Source organism: Schistocerca serialis, chromosome 6, assembly GCF_023864345.2.
Source record: "Schistocerca serialis cubense isolate TAMUIC-IGC-003099 chromosome 6, iqSchSeri2.2, whole genome shotgun sequence".
NCBI lineage: Eukaryota > Metazoa > Arthropoda > Insecta > Orthoptera > Acrididae > Schistocerca > Schistocerca serialis.
Window position 1 is genome coordinate 472,690,637 of NC_064643.1, and position 7,418 is coordinate 472,698,054.

Here is a 7,418-nt window from a genome sequence, read left to right on the forward strand (position 1 = left end):
TGCATTCATTGAGGGATTGGCAATGCAGCGTGAGTCTGTTCTGGGTATTTTCGACGTCATTATTGGAAACAGAAAACGCGAGTGACAGTGGACAAGTTTGTTTTAGCTGAAGTAGCGCAAGCAACATACAGAGTTATTTTAGTTTATGCTGAGAATCATATTTTTATTGTAACATTCTGTTAGCATTTTCATTTGTAGGCATTTTCTGAGTATAATCACGTAAAGAAAAATAAATGAATAAATAGAAAACAAATTACAGACCCGTGGAGCCTACCGCCTTGGGAGAATGTTTGGAAATAGCTAGAGGCAATGACTCAAGAGGGATAGATCCTTTGGTTTTTTTGGTAGGGTTAAAGTGGCGGTGCTAAGTAGGGGTGGATTTGTTTTTTTTTATTTTTGGAGATTAAACTTAGTTAGATAAGGAGACAGGTCCACGACCCCATTAAAAAAAAATATTCCTAGGCCCATGGTTTCATAAGACAGGGGACGGAAAAACAAATCCAAAGGTTGTGGGTTAGATTCCTTCAAGGGACGGCTGCGCGGTGGCACTTAATTCAGAGGTAAACCGGTTAGAATCCTTGAGCTGGATCAAATTTTCACTGTTAGTATTTGGTCTGCAAGAGGGGAAAGATATAGCTGCGTAAATTTCCTGAGCACCAGTCTTTGTGCCAATGCCCTGGACCACATTCCAAATCTGTGAACATTGTTTCATGTACTGAGAGCATGTGACAGGTTTGATGGTGGTCCCTCCGTCAAACGGCGACGTTATGTTCGGCCGCCCCGCTCACTCGAGAGGCGTGAGCTAAGTGCCGGCACCTTCTCCCTTCTCTCATGATCATCATCATCATCCTAAACAAACGCTAAATTATAGATTCAACCATTACACTCACCTACATTCCACAAGTACACATTTGCGTCAACTCTCACACGTCCGCAACGAAACGGACCAATGTTTCTCGGAGTAAGAACGCCATTTCAACTAGGATGTTTATGCCGCTCAGCCCAGCACCCCTTGGAATGCCTCAGCAAACCGTATGTCATTTACATTTTAACGGTAATTACAGATTCGTGAACATATAAATCATGTACAGTATTAAATGTCATTTCTCGCGTTCAAAACGTGTTTTTAGTTTTAAATAAAATTGAACAATCCGTCAGTCGGTTCAAAATGGTTCAAATGGCTCTGAGCACTATGGGACTTAAAATCTGAGGTCATCAGTCCCCTAGAACTTAGAACTACTTAAACCTAACTAACCTAAGGACCTCACACACATCCATGCAGGAGGCAGGATTCGAACCTGCGACCGTAACGGTCCCGCGGTTCCAGACTGAAGCGCCTAGAACCGCTCGGCCACACCGGCCGGCTCCGACAGTCGGTAATTATACTGTCTTTTACATATATTTTGCTTCCAGTACATCTCAGGCTCAATAAACTCGTAATTCTATGATTATATTCTTTCTCGAGGTTCGAACGCATTATCAATCATTTGGTACACATTTATTGCTGACTTTCAACTGAATACTTCATTTACAGGATTGAGCCTGACAACCTTGTCAGGTCTTACATAATGAAAATAATTTCAGTTATATACCGCAGCTATATGTGCTTGTCTGGACAATACTTAAAATAGTATTCCTTACTTCCAACTTTAAAAAAAAAAGTTCCTACATCGTCAGTGTTCTAGCTAGAAAACTGGAAGGTTGCTGGCAAACTGTGATGACTTCAGTCAGTAAAAATGCGTGTGTAAATTATAAAAGAAATCAAACAATAATACATCAAAACACAGATGCTGAAACGCTCAAATGTGAAACAGAATGAATAATTACAAATTTATAGTAATATCGGTTGTGTTGTTAACTTAGTTATTGTATGTTACTGATACTTGAAGATGTCTGAACTCTTCCAGAAGCAGTTCCGCTAGTAAACAAGGGTCCCGCGTTTTCGATATTTGATTTGCAGAATGGTAAATAATGTTCGACAAAATTCTTCTAATTTTGTGACCGCGAATCGATCTTGCACTAATGCTAATGTGAGCATACCAGCTTAAATTGCTCTGTAGTGATGCTCTTTCCTACTTCAAGGGTGTCTTAACTCGAGCGACTGTTTTCTGATCCTGTGGTCAAACAGCGTGGTGTTTTTCGTCTGTTTAACCGAATTACATTGATCTGCGTTGAGGATCAACATGCAGTCTTGGTGCAAAGCGCTTCCATCTTCCTGGTGCTAGCAACAATCTTCAAATGCGTAGCCTTCATATACACATTTAGATATTGGGTTCTGAAAACTTGCTCTCCTTTGTGTCTTAATCAGACCGTACCACACACCACTCCAGAAGTTGTTCTAATGTGTTTTGTTTTGTTGTCCTTTAGTTTTCATCCACATCGGTATGGCTTCGAGTTTAGTTTGCACCGAGGGGAAAAGTAAACCACATTTACAACCAGCTGTGCATGTCTTGCAAATATTATCCCTATACAGACTATTTGTATTCCGTACTAGCCGTCCGATAAGAAGGTGTGTTGCTTTTTGCAGCGTAGAGTATCCAAAATGTATCCATATTCCCAATTTATTTGATTCTACATATGTAAGAGTAGACACTAAATATTGTAACTATAAGTAACCATCCTGTAACTAACCGACTCTGCGAAATGTCATCACAAGCCCTAGCAGATGAACATAATACCCTGTTACTAGTTGCCAATCTGTTTATATTCAACTAAATTACAATTTCATGCGCTTCTGTACACCAAATACTTCATCACTACTTGAGTGCTTATATTCATTCATTTATTAGTCCTCGTCTCTGTCAATATTGTGTATCGCATCACTGTATTCGTTCTGTCAGCGACTTCTCTTACTGCTGAAGGTTATTCACACCTCTCCGTCACTGGTATCTTTCTTCACACATACCGTCTCTCCGTTGTAAACACCTCTCAGATCTCTGTTTAGGTCTCCAATATTTCCTCCGAACTTCATAAGTTCATTCCTAGACGTATTGATCTTTTACAACACTGAGAACCATGAGTGTATTCGTATTCCCGATTAACAACTGCGTTTCCCTCTGACATGCTCAGTAGATGCTAAACCAGCACAGTCACACAGTGCTCATGATCTCTTTCTTGTTCTGTGAAGGTAAGGTTTAGGGGTACAGGCAGTGTCCTGTCATAAATTAATCCATACCTATACTGATAAGGATGTGATCCAGTTGTAGTAACTAGACTCTATAGTCAGAGCCCTGTAGTTCCACTGCCCCAGTCCCGCTGCGATCATCATGTGATCGCTTTCGAAGGTCTAACTTATTATTTACGTTCTAACCCGAAATTCATGTACTTTACCTTTCAACCGGTAACAAATATTTTGCTACAAGACATCTGACTGTAATGTCAAGTTGGCATATTCCCATAATAGCGAGAAGACCCTTTGCTGATGTAGTACTGAAGGCTTCCACCATCCTTAGCATAACCCCTCGCTGATTTCGGCTTAACGTAGCTCTTCGCCTTGCCCGACTGGGCCAGTGGACTCAAGTTCTTTCTGCTCCTGTATCCATTCATTTTATCTGCTGAGGCTATCAGTTTATATGACCTGTTCCACGGTTGCCTGCAACAGGTCTCATAAACACATGTTGTAGTGGTATAATTTAAGTATGTATGGTCTAAAGTTTCGATATGTATGATATTTTTGGCTTCGTACAATACTGAAACAAAATTTAAGGATTGAAAAAAAAAGGAGATAAGATAAAATCCGACAATTATACCCCAAATATACCTTCAGACAATGTCATCTTATTATCAAAGATTTTGTAGTCGTCTGAAAGTCTTCGGTCGAGCCGCATAACACCACCTATTTTCTGGAAGCATTTGTTTTGTGAAACTGTGTCAACAGCTTCTCGTAACTCAAGAAACTTAATACATATTCCTGACGTATTGTCGTTGGAACAGAGACCAGTACAGCGCTGAAGAAGTATAGGTTTGTGTCTACAGTAGCAGTTTATTTATTTTGCCTACTGGCTACCGGTTTCGGTATACAGTATCATCCTCAGGCCATTCTGTGATAAAAAAATCCAAGTGAATACTTAGAACAGTACTGCAAGAGCAATTTACAAAAATATTATCCTTTATGACATTAATCGCTTGAAACACATTGAACCTCTTTGCCCTGGCGCGCAGTTGTCACCCTTGCTTCCAAAGTAGGTATTTAAAACACTAAAAGAAAATGTCAATGTTGAACTTGAAATAGACGTAAGATGCGGCCAGTGGTGTTAATAGTGCCTCCTATGTGCAGAGTTTATTTTATTTATTATTGTTATTATTATTACCTCTTAAAAAAGTCACAATGTAAAAGGATCTGAAAATAGCATAGTATTTGAAATTAAAAAAATTACTAACGAAATAGTCCCTGCTGTAATAAAAAATTAAAAGCAAAATCACAAATGTGTGGACTTAAAATCGGCTCATCAATTATAGACATACAGCACCACCAGGTTCAGAACATGATAATTGGGTTACCGTGCCACAATAGGATTATGTTTCCAGTACAGCACGTTTGTTTGTGATTCTTTGTGGTCGCCTAATATCAAAGCTCAACGATGCAGCCTTTCATAACTGCTTGTTACCTAGGTGGGGATGTTACCGGCGCTGTGGACTGCCGATGAGCTGTGACACGGCGTCGAGAGCCCCAGCGTACACATTGACACTGCTTGGATAAACTGGAAACCGGATATGCGGCCAACAGTCGTCAACTGAAGGCTGCAAAGTAACATATAACTACAGTACGTCGCTAGTGCCTCTGGTCGCGGAATTTCTTTTCAATAGAAATATGCTTTTGCGTTTCTATTATTTAACGCTATTATTGTAAGACCACTTGCTTAACTGCATGGTCAGATCGATGTTTTATACCGGTAGAAACTGTATATAACGTAAAATGTGAACTTGGCTAAACACATTTGCGATTTTGCTTTTAATTTTTTATTACAGCTGGGAGTATTTTTTATGTAATTTCTTAATTACAAATGCTATGCTACTTTAGATATTTTTACATTGTGACTTTTTTAAGAAGTATAATAATAATAATAATAATAATAATAATAATAATAATAATAATAATTAATAATTAATAAATAAAATAAACTCTACAAAGAGTGCACTCTTATCACCATTGGCCACAATTTATATCTATTTAAAGCTCAACACTGACCATTCCTTTTAGTACTTGACACACCTGCTGGGGAAGCCAGCGTGACGATTGCGTGCAAGGGATATGAGGCTGCCTTATATTTTAAGGTTCACTGTACACCAGGCGTTTGCTGTCATCAGGGACGGTATTCCCGTAAATTGCTCTTGGACTACTGTTCTGAGTACGTAATTAAATTTGTCGATCACCAGATGGTTCCAGGATGGCCCCGAGTACCGAAACAGGTAGCCATCAGGCAAAGATGAATAAATTGCTACTGTAGACACAAACATATACCAGAATGTACTTGAACAAAAGAAACTTAAATTTACAGGACTTCAAGGGAATGGTCCTTAATGGTGCTATCAATAGACAGCAAATCATTGAGTCGGCAGTTATTAAAGTGGCCGGCTGTTTCGTTATAGACATCTACGGTAAGAAGAATCCAATTGCTGTTGTAGTAATTGTGTTTGACTTTATGACGAGGGGAAGAATAGGCTTCGGTCTTAACGGAAGGCGCAATTCCGATGTATAAAAATTAAATGCAATCCCTTTACCATATCGTTGGTACTAAAATGTAGCTCCGTCGGCAATGATTGCTCTGTCGATGGGTTCTTAGTACTAGCAAAAAGTACCATTTAGCTTCATAAATACTGAAAGAGCCATTGCAGAGAAATGAGTAATATTTCACCCCGGGAAACTGCGTTTACTAATCCTGCTTTTCTCCACAACCTAATGAGGCATTTCCTATTACCACTTTTTCATTGTGGATGATATACGAGATAATTAAGAGATCATGAATTTTCACTTTATTTAAGCTGCGTCTCTGTAGAACGTGATGCTCATTAGAGCATTTTTAAATCAAAGTAGTGTGACGAGATAGTCGGTTTGTGTCAGCTTCTTCCGTTCGAACGTCTCTAGTGTGTTTTGGACTAGTTCGTTAGTTATGGTAAAACACTGTTGCTATTAGCTCCAAAATCGCCCGTTTTATAGATTAACAATTAATAAACTGAGGCTGCACGTACACGACAAATGACAGTAATATTAATTCAAAACTTTTTTTTGTTTAAAGACGAACGAAACACTAAAAGTTTCCCCTGCCGATGAGAACGAATCAAACCATCTACACTACGCTATCTGATGACGGGTGTGTACTAGTGTGTTGACGTGACTGTGGGTAATATCAGACGGATGTTGTATTGTTGCTATGTTAACGTTTTACTAGATCTTACAAAGCGCTTAAAGAGTGATAACTTTTGTGCTCTACAGTAGCGAAGCAGGCGCTGTGCTGGTAACTGCCAGAAAGAAAACTGTAATTATTATACAAATAAGATAAAATGGCTGAGGACAGCGATTAACGTTTGGCCAAAGAAATTCAGCCCACACATTTAAGCGATTTGCTCATTTAATATTCAGTGATTATTTCAAACACTTACATATTCTTTCTATTTTGTATTCTTGTCTTTTGTGTTCTCGTTAGCGCATTTCATGCAATAAATCCAGGTAACTAGGATTCTGACACAATTTGAATTTTCGTTTAGTGAACGCACTTGATGAATACAGGTAAAACAATGACTCAACGTACGACATGACTCATTATAAAATGTTGATGTTAGAATATTTGAGAGAAATGTAATATATGGTAGTGTTCCTTACACTAGTTTAAAAAACTGGGTCTCTAAAATAACATTATATTTTATTTGTTTCAGGACCGTAGAGGAGCTCGGCTGAGAGGAACATTGGTATCTGAGGGTGAGTTACAGACTTGTATCAGTGTTTTCTGTGTCCAGTTATACCTGAGCTGTGGAAGTGAAGCGCCGGAATGATAACGACGTTGTGGTGTTCCCGTGAGTGCATCACAATCAGTCTCCACCACAGAAGCTTGATGAGCTGGGAATCGCTGTACATATTCAAACAAATGTCAATGTACAATTATTTATGAGATATTCGAGAGAAATAAAGATAATGATTACGATTATTTGTAACTCTGCCGGAAAATATTTGACATGTGTTTATTTTTCCTAGTAGCACCTGAACACTTCTCCCCCATCAGTTATGAAAAACATGGAAGAATGCTATTAAGGATAATTTTTACATCAGACACCATATATTTTATTACGTTTTTGAGAGCAGAGGATGAAGTGCTGAATGCTCACAGTCTAGCTACTAAAATGCAATTGTGTGTCCGACCTGAATAGTAAATTAAAATGTCACTGTGGAAGCAGAGATTTTAAGAGGTCTTGAGATCGCGTTT

The 7,418-nt window shown here is 38.7% G+C and overlaps 1 protein-coding gene across 1 annotated transcript in view; it reads left to right on the forward strand.

The window, feature by feature from the left end:
• The window catches only part of LOC126484927 (forkhead box protein B2-like), a 145,933-nt gene extending 138,850 nt beyond the window's left edge, over positions 1-7,083 (forward strand). The window contains exon 4 of the mRNA XM_050108529.1: positions 6,874-7,083. The gene's annotated coding sequence lies outside the window, so the exon portion shown is untranslated. The remainder of the gene's footprint in view (positions 1-6,873) is intronic.
• The last annotated feature ends 335 nt before the right edge of the window (positions 7,084-7,418 follow it).